Raw genomic sequence first — 14,988 nt, 5'->3', positions numbered from 1 at the left:
GGAAGCAACGTAGGCCTGTCTTTGCCTTGAAGCTATTATTTCCCCAGGAATACTCCGAGGGGGCAATGGAACAATTGTTCTCTTTTGCCTGCCGTTCATGATCCCTGCTAAGGATGTGCTTGAAATGTAGCAGAAACAAAGCTTTGGGCTTTGCCCATTTTCTTCTTAAAAAAAGAGAAATATGATGTGAAAAATTGACCCAACAACGCTTGAAATTATATTAGGAGGAGGGTTTTGAGGGTTTGAATGAGTCATAGTTGGACTCTAAGACTTACTGTATCGATCAGTACCATACTATATCGAGCTTATTGTACTATATCGGTTCACTATCGATACCTAGACTTATATTGTATTGACATTCGATACATCTTATATACCATATTGTGTACTGATACCATTTTATTATATTATCGGTATAGAGTTCAATATGAAGATGGGGAACCTTGGTTGGACTAAAGAGTTTTCAATTAGGTCATACTGGCCATGGAGGTAACCTATCATGACTATACCAATTAGAAGGTCATGGACGACACAGTTTAATCTCTTAATTGGCACCAACATGCATCATTTTGCAGTGCTAGTACTGTTGGTCAACCTAAAAGTCGAACCCTTAGCTGCAAAAAATTAAAATTCAATTTATTATAATTTTAAATATCATTAACAAAAGATTAAAACGATTATGCCGGTGGACTAGAAGAAATAGCACTCCGCAAATATGGGAATTAATTATGTAATGGACCGAGTATGGTCCACCATCACAAATGGCAAAAAAGTGCTGACAAGTAAAAAAAGAAAAGTACCAACACCTTAATAAAAACGAAGTACCAAAAGTTTCCTGTTCGTATCGAACATTCTCCAACAGTAAAAAAAAAAAAAAAAAGAAAGTACAAAAGTTTCAGGTGATGTTGGGATTGACGAGCATATTGTAGCATATTTTAAATATGCATTTATCGGTATATAAATGCATATTATTTTTTTCTTAAAAAAAAAAACTGAAACTGCATATTTAACACCCGCAAGAAAAGAAAAAAAAACTTATAAACATTAACTTACAAACTAGTACTGAACCGGTTGACCACTAATTTATGCTTATTATGAGTAACTGTAAAATAAATTCACGCACATATCATGAATTTTTGAATAGTAGAATATCTTGGAAACAATTAGTAGCCTAGCTCTCTTTTTTTTTTAATGCAAAATAGTCTAAGCCTTTGGTCTCTATTTTGTGTTTCCAGAAAAAGGAAAACAGTATCAGGATCAAATTTTATGCTTCGTAACACCTAACAGGTTGCTGTTTTATGTTTCTGAAAAACAGTTTCTCTACATTTTGTCTAGTTTCATGGTAGTAGCAGTTAAGCAAGTATTGTTAAGAACAACTGGATAAATGAAGGATTCATACGACTGCAAACTTCTTTAACAAACAATCCAACAAAGTGACTTGACAAAGGCTAATTTGAGGCCTACATTAAAATCATGTGACATGATGCATGAGCAGGACTCACATTTTGAGTTTTAAATAGCAATAATAATAATAATAATAATAATAATAATAATAATAATAATAATAATAATAATACAGCTGATGGGTGACCATCTTGTGGCACCCTTTTCAGCTATCATTTTAACATTTTAGATGGGTTGGTGAATTGCCAGATTTAGAAAAGTAAAGCTACTCACTAGCTAAGTAACTCTTTTCCTAAGATTTATGTGTTGTTAATATAAAAGATGTCCAAGTTCCATGGAATGTCATTTGTGAGGACTCGTGTGAGCGTGTATTTAGTCTTACATCGGTTATTCATTGGATAGATCTTGGGTACTTATACGGAATTAAGAACCCAAATAATAACTTCTGGCTAGCCATTTTGGATGAGGTCTTGGATTGTTATATCATTCATATCCTTGAGATTCATTAATAACAGATGGTGCAAGTAAGCCGTTAGTAGGATCTACCAAAAGAAAACATGTATGTTGCACGAATCTCAAAATTCAATAATAACGAAGGACCTCTACTGCAATAAAGATTTCCCGAATAATTTTGATCATGCCAAATCCTTATGCAGATATATCCCCCCTTTTTTCTTTTTTTATACCTGGCCCCATTTTCACAGGTCTACCGACAGGGCTCATCTATCAGATGGCCATGGCCATCCCGAGTATATGGACGATATTTCAATCGGTTGGATCAACTGCAGTCTTTTGCCTCTCCTTGATCTTTCCTTGTGCCATTGTTCTAAGGTAAGACATTGATGACTTGGGCTGCTTAAAAGGTTTCAGCCGAATCCATGATGAAAGTTGGTCAAAATGTTGGACAGCCAATGACCCCATTAAATTCAGATACTGAATTCACCTAATTTTAACAAGCCATCTTGATAATTACAGCTTATTTGACCACATTAGTGTAAATTGAGCTTTCACAATGGAGGTGCCTACTTCGTTCTTTGTATTGTACTGCTTTTAATTTCTCTTCAGTACTTGTCTCAAATTATCTTGCACTAGACCTCTTGATGTAGCAAAAATAGTGCAATATCATGAACTAAAACCTACTAATCCTTATCCTTATCCTTCCCGAAGCTTTCATTATTTATATCACTAGGATCGGTCAAACCATGAATATCTAAAGTATAAAAAGAAAATTAAGAGACTTCCATTAATCAGGATTTATTGCATTGGTTACACTTCTTTGCTTAGCAAATAAATGCTTTAGGTGCACCATCAAAAATTTGGATCCGAATAACTATAGTACTAGATAGTGCGTCTCTCTCTCTCTCTCTCTCTCTCTCTCTCTCTCTTCTTTCTCTTAGAAAAGGGGGAGCGTGAAAGAGATTTATTGTTTTTTAGTCTTCTCTTTAGATTTCAGTGGGTTAGTGAGATGTCACAAAGGATTGGAGAAGAGAGATCGGTGGAGACTTAAACGAATGTGGCAATCCTGTTATTTTTTTAAAAAAAAAAACTCGGTCTTCATGTTAGCTATCAGACTTAGCCTCTTGGTCGGGCTTTGGGTTCGGACCAGACTTGGGCTACTCTAAGCATTGCTCGAACCCTATGCAAAATCTATTTGAGCTCTGAATATTAGATTCAAGCACAACTAGTCCTTCTTTAGGTCAGGTCCCAATCCAGACCAGAAACCCGGCTTATCCTAACAAGCTTTGACCCATCTCGTGTCCATTTCGATCCTATGTAATAGTTCTAATAGGATCCGGTGCATTAGTGCTGGCAAGATTTAATGGTTATCACTAAAAATATGAGTTGATAACATCCAAATGCTCATCTTTTCTATAAGTCCCTTTTGCTTATTGTCTATTTTTATAAATTTTTGAAGTGAAATTGGCAATGCCTTGGCCACCTTTTCTTAAAAAAAAATTTCTCTAAAAAGAGCTCTTGATAAACAATACAAGTTCCAAAGAAAAGCTCCTGATAAGATTTTTGTTCCAACATGAGGAAGCAAGAAAACCACCATACAATGCACAGAGGTCATCCAACAGATGAAAGAATCTCCACATTTTTAGATTTGTCCATCTTTAGCACACGAACGGAGATGCACATATTGAGTGCACGTCAACCTTTTTTTTTTTTTTTTTTTTTTTTTTTTGAAACAATGTATGAAGAGAAACATGCTGAATGTCGGCACTTTCATCATCCCCTTATCATGAACCTTTTTAGGGACAGCTTGTATCCATATAACCTGTTTGCCATTTTGGCACCCACTCCTCTGAACAACAATGTTAACCATTGTAGCCATGAAACCCAAGTTAATGAAGTATCTCGGTACTCCATTACAACAATTACATAGTTAGAAACTAATTTGTCCGCTGCAAAACTGATCTATCCATTGGAGAAGGGATGGAACGGAGTTGTCGTAACTTCTATCTACTTACAGAATCTAAACGTTGGAACTTGGAACACTTCTATATAACATGGACCGAGATAGATGGGACATAAGCCACAAAACAAGTCCATCCACGTCTACATTTTCGCTCCTTCCCCGTTATTTTCATCACTGAACTAGCTTCAGAGATTCAGCCCCTGTGGACCTTATATGTCAACTAAGCACTTGCAATAATTTCACAAAATCATATTCTATCATTGGGCCAATTTGACAATGAGTTGAGGATATATAAATGGGTCGTTGGTCCGATTTTATTTCCCAAGTTTGGACTATGATTGAAGCCCCAACTAGGCCTTTTAAATTGGGCTTGCTTAGACCTAAGTCCCATCTGCAAAGCCCCAACATACAAGCACGTTTCAGCCAAGTCCAAATATTTTTTCCGTACGCATCTCCTTAGAAAAATAAGAACAGGAAAGAGAGGGTAATTCTCTCTAATGGTCCGTGAAAACAGCATCATGTAGCTGACGATGCAGATATTCTACATAGCTAGTATTGACACAGTCGAGTGAATCATACTTTTGACAAGGAAAAAGGGATTACTTACTAGATCACTCCTCGATCATCGGTATGATGTATAAATTAGTAATTGTTGATCGATAAATAGGGTCCGACCAACTTTATCAATTCGTCCGTATCCCTTTCTTATTTGCTCGATTTCCTAGAACTATTTGGTAGGAGAGTACTTAATGATGGTTCATGTTACGCCCCCGCCTACGCGAGGCACGTGTGGCACCCAGTGCCCATGTGGGAGCCACATAAGGAAGGACCACGAGGCTTTCCTGCCAGATATTGTCCGGTTACAGAGCCCGTATGCACGCCGTACGCACCACTCAGACTCCTGCAAGATTTGGAGACACGCGCCTCATATGCCCAGGTTATGGAACGAGTCTTTCTGATGTGTGACTATTGCGCTTCACACCCTTCCCACTATCGGACAAGAGCCGTCCTCGGCTCTGATACTAAATATCACGCCCCCGCCTCCATGGGGCACGTGCGGCACCCGGTGCCCATGTGGGGGCCACATGAGGAGGGAACACGGGACTCCCCTGCCAGATATTGTCCAGTTCCGGGGCCTACACGCGCCACTCAGACTCCTCTTCGGTTTTGTTTTCCACCCAAAATGCGTCGGCAGGATTTGGAGACATCCGCCTCATATGCTCAGATTTTGAAACGAGTCTTTCCGATGTGGGACTATTGGGCCTCACAGTTCATGTCTTCTATAAGGAGGACATAGTAAGGATATGCACACACACATATATATATATATATATATATATATATATATATATATATATATATAACATGAAATCTGAAAAAAGCTAGAGGATTTCTAAGTGTACATGGCATGCTAATATAAGATGTTAGGGAAGGATGCAGTCTTCTACCCTTTTATTTTGGCTTAGATTCACCATCATCGACGGCCTTGGCTAATGGATATTGGCCCTTGCGACATGCTCGTTATCTTTTTTTCCTTGCTGCCTGTCTGCTCGTTTACGCATCATGTGTAATGATCGCTTGCGCATTAACGTCTTCAAGCCATGAAACGATTGATGATCACCACTAATGAAGTGCGTCACTAACCCCATCCTCAAATTTATATCTGTAACATTATAGCCGAACTATATAAAAGTAGTCCAAATTTGGACCCTTCTCCATGTTGGACTCCACTGTAATCCACTGAGGTATCACATGAATGCCGTCAAGTGTATATTTGAGGACGTGCATCTCCCACCATTTGATCAATATATAATTTTATAACCAAACATCACTTTGTAATTAACTTTTTTTTTCCTTTCTTTTCTTTTCTCTTGTAATGCTACGCATGCAAGCAGATTGGGATGGCTTTGTACATATAACACAGCCTGCAGATTGTACACGCATGCTTAAGATAGTGTCTTTCATATTGACATACTCATGAATATTTCATCGAAGTATAAATATGATGGATGAAGTACTCACCAACCAGCATTGTATAAATTAATTGGCATTTCCTTCCATTTGGTAGAGGTCCAGATATCAAACTTTGATAGCGGTCTTCCTATCATATTTCTTTAAAATAATTAAGGATGAACAGCTGAAAAGATTCAATGAGATAACACTTCTATCGTTTACTCACTATGCTTAAAAATATTTCAAATTTGTGAGATTCACAACTCTGAGTGCAAAGTTTTACATAAAGTTTCTTTTCCTCCTTTTCCTTTCCTATAGATCCACCCATTCAGCAATGGTCTTCATGATCCTTGTGATTGTGAGAATCTATTTGTAATGATGGAGTTAGATTAACTTAGAATCATGGGAGTCTAGTCATGCCCAAATAAGTGCTCGACCAACTGTGTTTACACAAATAAGTGTTCACTGCCATATGCTATAAGTATACACATGTCATTGGGATCTTGGAGTCCATCTCTGGTTCGTATTCTGGCGCTAACAATCTTGTCCAACCCTATCATTACTGCGTGCTTTCGCCAAGGTTCAACATTGGTTCAGCATATCTAGCCATAGCCTATCACAACCCATGATACTGAAGCTTGGGGAGATTGAGAATTATGCCTAGTAATCTCTTAACGGGCTGAAGCAGTTTAAAACCTTAAGATAACATATGCTGCTTTAGGCTTGTTCCATTGGAGATTACTCAAAAAAAACCTTCTTCCGTTGGAGGGTTAAGATTTAATACCCATAATAAATACTGTAAATAAAACAAGGTACCAAGCAGAATCCTTTTTTTTTTTTTTGGGGGGGGGGGGGGGGGGGGGGGGATGAAGAATCATATTAATATATATTAGAAATTGATGTGGCATTGATAGGCTGATGAGGTTTATCATGTAGAACTAAATAAACAAAGGTAATTGGGTCCATGTATATGAGTTTGAATGTGATACATCCCTCTTGATAAATTTCAGATGTTGTGTAGGAACTAGTCAGACAACTTAAAATATCTTCTAAAGCTCTTGAGGGGAAAAGACTCATTAGAAAAATATAGTTAGCGTTTGAAATTGCAAAGATTTGCCAATTGTCGTGAGATCTTACAAATCACAAGCACTGTGCTTGAATTCCAGGATTGAAGAAAAGAATTTTTTTTTTCGCTTGGGAATGTTATGATGTTAATGTGATGTAGAAGTATCTTAGTAGTATCACGTTCGAAAAATCTCCACTATTAAAATATAAGTTACTAAGATTTTGTCCACCATTCGTGAATCTTTTTCATTACCATCTATTAGTCTATGCAGCGCTCTATTTTTATCCTCTTCAAATTAAATATACCCCTAGTAGCTCTTGCTTAAGGGAGAGAAACAAGAGGATTTTACTGGCTAAGACTAAGAGTGAGAATGTATTTATTAGGCATTTAGGCAAGGATTAGAACTATTATTTATTTTTTTTATTCTTACCCTCACATGCACCTCAAGTGCCAAGCTCTGGTTTATAATAATTTAAGTGAAACTAAACATCTGATCATTTCTTTGGCCGGAATTTTATTTTTAGCATCTAAACAATTAATATTTTAAATTTCTTCATATACATACGCTTATATTTTGCAAATACGTATTTTTTTTGAGAAATACATTGATTGATTGCTTATTGCTACCACCTAGGCTTGAACCTCAGAGTTCTCCTATAGAGAAGTGGGTGCCTACAAACTAAGCTAATAACTATTAGCTTTGAACATATAGTTAGTCTTGTATCTTTACGTTATTTATCCTTGTTCTGTACACACTTATTAACAACTCAAGGATTAAACATAAAATAGGCATCTAAAATCAAAGGTCACAAATAAAATTTTCAGTCAATAAGAATTACATATAGAATGACAGTGAATCCAGTAGGTACATCTTAGTTACTCCTAAATTGAATGTGTAATGGTAGCTTTTGGTGTACGTGAAAAGTTTTTTTTCTAGGCTCACCTAATACTAACTTGACAGTTCAATATTCAACCACCTCTGCTATTGAATGGCTGACATCAATTTCTTCATGCCATGTGGAAAGAGAATTTCTTTGTGTGCACCAAATCAGCATCTCATATCATTACTTCAAAGAAAAGAAAAGAAAAGCTGACACCTTCAATGACCACGCATATCTGGAAACACTAATAGCCTTTTCTTTTAATGTTTCTATCATATTATCACGTAACACTTCAAAAGCTAAGGCTATCTCGCATGCTTTTGGTGTGTGTGGGTTAGTTTGATGCTAATGTTGTCCAAAAAGCTTCTATCTTTTATGTTGAAAGCTTCTTTTTAAAACTATTTTTCATATAAACGAAGACCTCGTCTCATTGATATATATATATATATATGTAGAACATGCTTTCACACTGCTGCTATACTGTTGTTCTCACCATGTCCTTCTTCGTCGGGTTTGACGTGGAGTTTAGATATAGTAAGAGATTACCAGCAATGTCCAAGAAACATATTCCTACAGTAACAATGATGTAATAATCCATGGCTATTTTAACGCATGGACTAGGCCGCACCTAACATCATATTCAGTGATTTGTACTAGAAAATTGCACTGGAGCCATTTTTTTCACTTTCATTTCTGGTGACTACCTTTCACCTTTCAACAGAAGAAAACTTCAAATTGCCTTAGAAGATAGAGGAAATATAGGACCATCCAAATTATTGAGGGTGGTCCTAGCAGAAGATCATCATCACGACGGTCATCAGGCGACACTGATCTCCAATGTCGCTACGTGTCTGGTGGTGGAATCAGATTTATCGACAGATTAAGATCCATGGCTCTTTTTAGGACCATTGATTGATTGGGACATCAGAGATGGTGGTCCTCTGAACATTATGATACTCCTTCACATTTTTGGCGGATAAGACACCTTGTATTTTTCGCTTTAGAAAATAACCAGAGTATGTGTCACCTTGAGCTTGGCATCCGACGTTTTTTTTTTTTTTTGGGCTAGCAGATCTTTGAAGTTTTGAAATCCTGGATCCGTAAAGCCTTTCAGCCAGTCTTAGGAGACAATAGCAAGGGTAGAGATAACTTAATGCTTTAAAAGATGTAACTCGCTGTTAAGTTTCTTGTTAGCCAAATGGAAAATATCCTCTCTTTTTCATGCATATATTGAAACTATAGGCAGCATGAAGATTTACAGAAAGAAAGGCTTTACTTAGGATAATTGAGGTAGAAACATCCATAATATCTTCATGAGCAACCCTAATAATTATAGTGGTTGCAAGTTACCCTCCACACTGAAATATCATAAAATCAAGTTTACTGAAAATAATTGGAAAGGAAAAGGCACTGTGGTAGTAGGTAGCAAGCTGCAATTTGGACGCATAGGTCGACCGCACACATGTCGACTTCCCATGGGGCCATGTCATCAACGTATGTGTCCTATATATGTGGCATTATCAAAGTTGGAGGACTACATTTGTCATCTGTTCTTAGACGGAACAAAGCACCCGTGATTTGGTCCTTTGGAACAAGTTTCCTGGCCTGGACCCCTATGTTGTTACCCTCCAATTCTTCATGACAATGTATCGAATACCTATCCAAAGCTCAAGCAAGCTACTAATAAACAAGGAGAGAGGATGCATGGACCCAATGGACTGTTATAAATAAGAAAGAAGGGGCAGCATCTCAAGCTCTAAAGGTGGTTGCTGGTTCTCTGGAGCATTGGAAGGTGGGTTGTGCAGGATGGAGAAGCAGGGCACGTGCATTACTACTTGACATCTCTCCTTCACCAAGTTAGAGAGTTAGATAGTTCTTCATGTGCCCATCTTCTCCACCATGCCCACCCCACCTAATTAATTTACTGCTAACAGTCGATGCTGAAGATCAGAAAGATTAGATCGTTCGCTGCCGTCGGCAGTAACCATGGTTTGGTAAGCTTACATCAAGCTCGTGATCTGAAGAAAACAGTCCGTCCGTCATGGGTAAATACACTATCAGAAGACCACTCATCTTCTTGATCTCTGTAGAATTCTTTTCCACATACTAATGTTAAATTGCATTATGTAGTTTCCTACGGGATACTCCCTTGTTTTGTTCTTTTTTTCTTCTTTTTTTTTGATGTCGTTTGCTATAGGATCGTTTTCTGGCAATAAGTAAGTATATGGACTACCTTAAGTTTTGGAGGAGAAGAATTCGTGATACTTTTGTTTTTTGATCCTTGTCTTTCTTTTGTTTTCTTTTCTTGAGCAGATAAATGGAAGATCACTCCATTCGCTTCATGAAGTTGAAAAGCAACAAAGTCAAGAGAAGATCTGATGTGTTTCTTGAGCTAAATCATATTTTGAAGAACAAGCAGCATCATTTAGTTATTTCATACCTATAAAGTGGTTGGTAAATCTGTCTTGAGATTTGGATCGAGAAGAAGCTTATGACCTCATTCAGACTAGCTGTTTTGATACAAGAAGCATTCACTTCTTTGCATCTTTTGCTTATTTTTTGCAGAATTACGGCGATGTTAGGATCTTATATCATATGCATAAATGGGTCTTGCAATATTGTCTTGTACTGCTGTCACAGTAATTCTAGCTAGCAAAACCAAAGCCTGCGCTTTCCATTCACTTGCCACGCCCTCCTTCCTCAACCAATCTCTCAGTCTCCTTTTATGATTCTTGTCTGGCGCCATTTGGTGGACAACCATTTTATGATTCGTTGCCCCAGCCCAGCTAGCTTCCACTAATACCTTTGAGGTCGCTTCAGAGCAATCTGGTTCCAAGATGTACTTCCGCTCTCAGAAATTATATATTTTCGATGATAAGAATTCTTTCTGAATGCAGTTTCTTTTTGGCACAAAAATGCTCAGAAATGGCTGAATGCAGGAAATTCATCCGGCACCAAATTGCTAGGAATAGCCTAAATTTCATTAGTAGAAGTTTGCACTCCAAATTTCTTTTTGATTACACATATTTAGGCTGCTAATATTTTGGGCTTGCACTTCAAGTTTCTATAGACGTTGCAAGTCAGGAGGACTTGATCCTCTATATCACTTCAATTTTTCGGTAGAGAACCATTATGACTACAAATGGTTTATCCAAAAAGCTAGTTTAAGACACAGGTTTAAATCAATGAAAAGTTGTTTTCTGATTTGGAGAGCAATTTAATGGCCAAATATGGTGAGAAGCTGCAGAATTTAATGTAGATGAAATTGATGGAGAACTGCTATATGATTAATATAATGTTTCGATAAGAGACATTGTTAACTTGGAATCAGTTCTTAATCTTGTTGACAAGCTGACAACATTAAAAAATTGTCAACACACGGTCCATTGTTGCCAAAAGTGCTCCTTTACACTGGAAGGAATCCTTGCTACTTTTTTCATGCCTCTCCTTTTGCTGTTTTATGTATAGGTGGCTGCACTTGCGAGCACATGCATTTGTTCATGCATGCCTATAATTTATTAATGGATGCCATCGAATCAGAAATTTAGCTTTTAGAAGTCATGCTCAAGTTTCTGAAATTATGCCACAATTGTAGAAGAAGCTTATTTCTGTGAACTATAGTTTAAGAGACCGAGAGCTTTTTAGTTAGATTTTGAAAAATGAATATTATGATTTAATGAAAATCAAGTGCTTGAATGTGCTTTGAAAGTTTGCAAAATTCCAATCAAGCAGATGATCAAATTTCATTATTCTCTTCTTTCACGTTTCCATAGCTTCTTTAACTTGTTCTCTGATCAACTGAAGTATACATACTTACATACATACATGCATATATATATATATATATATATATATATATATATATATATATATATATTCTTTCAGAGGAGGGCTAAGGGTACTGAGAAACCATCACCAACTATAGTAATAGGAATATCTTTTCAAATCAAGGAAGAATACTATTTTCGGAGAGATTCTCTATAGAAGTTTGCAAGGCAAAGGTAGCTTCACTTCTCGAGAAAGTTGACTTAAAGAGCAGTTCATCTTGAAATAGTTAATGGTATAAGTGAGATGATTTAGTTAGTAACAAAAAGCTTATACAGAATATAACAGAGCTGGTATGTAACTGTGTTTGTGGTGGCTGGATGTAATTGAGTTTAAGATCGATAGGAGGAGTAGAAGACCAATTTGATCAACTTGTTTTCTAGCTATCAGGAGTTGACTCCTTTTCAATGGCGTCAAGTGTTAATTTGTAAGCCTCCATACTGAATACGTGAAGCATCAAAACTCAGCCGAGAATGAATGAGATACAGGTTCTATCCTTCAGTGCATGATGAAATATTTACTCAGGTTTGAATATTTACTGCAAGGGTTTGCTCGAAAAAGAATTTTACTAAAAGTGATTGGAAAATGAAAATTCAGATGGTGGTACAACAGTGAAGCAGAAAAAAATATCTTAAATAAAAAGACTGTTTATTGACCAAAAAAATAAAATGATTGTTTTTTTTAAGAAAATTAAACAGAAGGATTATTTGCCTAGTTTCCACAAAAGTAAATTTCAGAAGCAAGATCACAAGGCTATAATATTAGAATCCATTTCCAAATCATATACTCTTCCCTAGCCTCCACTTTTTGATGCAAATCTGCACTGCGAACAACATAAACTTCTGAATTAAACTTCAATGAATCTTGTCCCTGCTACCACTACTAACTTTCCAGCTAATTAATAATAAACAAGAATAATGGAAAAGGAAGTTCATAAAGTTGTACAAGATTATATGTAAGAAGTTGATGAAAAAGATGATACTCTTCCAACATGAAGACTTCAGCTTCTTAAAAATGTTCAAAATTGATCTTCACACAAGAAAATGTTTAAAATCAATCCAAATTAGCTCTAGATTCAAACTGCTCTTTAGCTGCAAGCCTGAAGCCTGCAACTTTAAAATCACAGACATGATGCAACTTAGCAAATCCTATTGTTTTTATCTTATGACCAGGTGCTAAATGCAAACAGTATACAATCTAGTAGCATGATTACGTGATGAACTTCAACAATGATTGAGAACTATGTACTTTTTTAGATTGGAATAGCATTTAGTTTCAAATTAAAAACCATAAATCTTAGTATCAATACAACAAAGGCAAGCCAAATTATTCTTAAACGCCAACACTCTCATACTGCAACACGGCATGTTGCTTACCTACATATACCAAAAACATCAAAAAGAATTACAACAAAAAAGAACCCCGTCTTCGACTTTTTCCTAGGGGTAAAAAAAAAAAAAAAAAAAAAAAAGAACACTTTTAATCTTCATTATCCTCTTTTGCTACAGAGGATCTTGCTTCATGTCCTTGAGCACAGGGGACCAATAGCTTGCGGCACCATGCATGCCAGCTGATTTTCCTTCAGGACCAAGGCACCATATGAGGTTGGGACATCTTTTACCTAGCCTCCAATAGTTCATTATCAGAAAAAAGAAGGAGAAGTAGTCTCTTTATAAGAATCTTCCTCCTTTGTCATGTTTCTAATTGATCAGAATGCCGCATTGAAACTGACCTTTTATTTGTTTTACCTTTTATTATCAATATCCATATATTGATAATAATTTCAGTATATAATGATTTGTAACTAGCCAAATTCTGGTTTATTCATTCTTATCATTATGAGTGAATGATGGGGAATCTCCATGTAAATGGATTATTGTAGATGCAAGATATACCTACACATATGCATGAACATTATTCTTGAGAACCATAATTTCTTGCTTCTTTATCGCAAATATCACATGTCAATTCACAAACATCAGAAGATAAAACAAAGATGTGATGGGAGGAATTTCTGCTCTCTTTCTTATCTCCTAATGCTCGAATGACTTGACTTTAAGGCCTCACCTCGTACGCCTGCTACATGAAAATTGGTACAAGAGATTGGTTTCTGTGATATATGGTTGTTTGTCCTAGTAGTTACATCCATCTACTTAGCAATCAGAAATTTGGATTTTGATTCTTGGGTGATGCATCTCCGATAATCTAGTCTTGGATAATAACAGCAGAGATGGGTCTCCTTCCTTTCTCTTTCTAAAAGAAAAGGATTGATTGTTGTGTGAGCCAATATGTTCAAGCCCCATGGCTACTATTGATGTCTGGTCCCTCCTACCATTTCCTTCTCAGACCGAGATGAAAACAAAGATGTCTCGCATCGTCATCACTGACTGAAAAGTCATCCGACCTTTCTTAATTTTCCCAGCTAAAAATAATACCTATTTGAATTTTTTCCATTAATTACATGATCCTCCTCTCCCAGTCTGCAAAAAAAAAAAAAAAGGCCTAGCTATGTCGAATATTTCTTCTGAATTATTGGATCTTTTATTTTCTGATTTTCACGGATGTATTTTCAGTAGCTGCTGCCTTATTTCAAAGGCCAACTTAGGGAATTAAAATCTACGCCCAAATTATTGAGCTAGGCCTTCAAAAATCTTTTCACAAAAACACTTGCTAGTAATGTGCTCTAATTGCGTTCAACAAAATGCACTCTAAAGTCTAAGCTTCTCTTCATGCAGGAAATGGTGTGATCAAATGACTTTACTAGAATCCCATCTTCCTTTCCCCTCCTTTTGAGAAAGGCCATATCAAAATACAGACCGAATCCAGAATTTATCCAAATAGGCTCTGTTGGTGTCCTCAAAAAGATCGATACACCAATAAAGGTCATCTTAGCCTAAATTAGGTCAAACTCAAATTATTTGCAAACATCAGCTCTCTCTTGATGCAACCATGTCTCTAGTTTAAAAGAGGTGTTGGGACGAGCGATTTTTGAAGGTCCAGTCTTTTTCCTAGAAATATGGCCATCTTCACCACTCCATCAGATTGAATCGGAAACCTCTCCTAAGGAAAGAAGAAGTAATTGATAGCTGAGCAAACAACTACGGACCTCTTTTCCTATATTGTCATAATTTGAAACGTTATAAATATCTTAAATCTGCCGAGAACTTCCTAGCTACAAATTAAGTTGTCTGATTAAACATTATATATGACTGAACTACACTAACGAGCTTGAAATTTCAAGTCATATCAATGACGCAGATTCTTGATCCGAATGATTCGTGAGGACATAATTGAATAACTCTATTCATATCAACAATCGCATTAATCTCTCTCATTTTAGAGAGTTTCGAATATTGTTTGATAACATAACAGGTAAGAATGCATGGACTTGAATTGACCCTACATGTGATATGAGGTGAGGTATACTCTTCATGGTTAGC

General features: G+C 36.6%; 1 long non-coding RNA gene across 1 annotated transcript; it reads left to right on the top strand.

Moving 5' to 3' along the window:
• The first annotated feature begins 8,979 nt into the window (after positions 1-8,979).
• Positions 8,980-10,631, top strand: LOC103708867. The gene is made up of 2 exons (XR_604369.3): positions 8,980-9,768; positions 10,037-10,631. It is a non-coding gene; the product is annotated as an uncharacterized LOC103708867 (long non-coding RNA).
• Positions 10,632-14,988: the final 4,357 nt, after the last annotated feature.

This window comes from Phoenix dactylifera, chromosome 12 (genome assembly GCF_009389715.1).
Source record: "Phoenix dactylifera cultivar Barhee BC4 chromosome 12, palm_55x_up_171113_PBpolish2nd_filt_p, whole genome shotgun sequence".
Lineage (NCBI taxonomy): Eukaryota > Viridiplantae > Streptophyta > Magnoliopsida > Arecales > Arecaceae > Phoenix > Phoenix dactylifera.
This window is presented reverse-complemented; position numbering and strand designations above follow the sequence as displayed.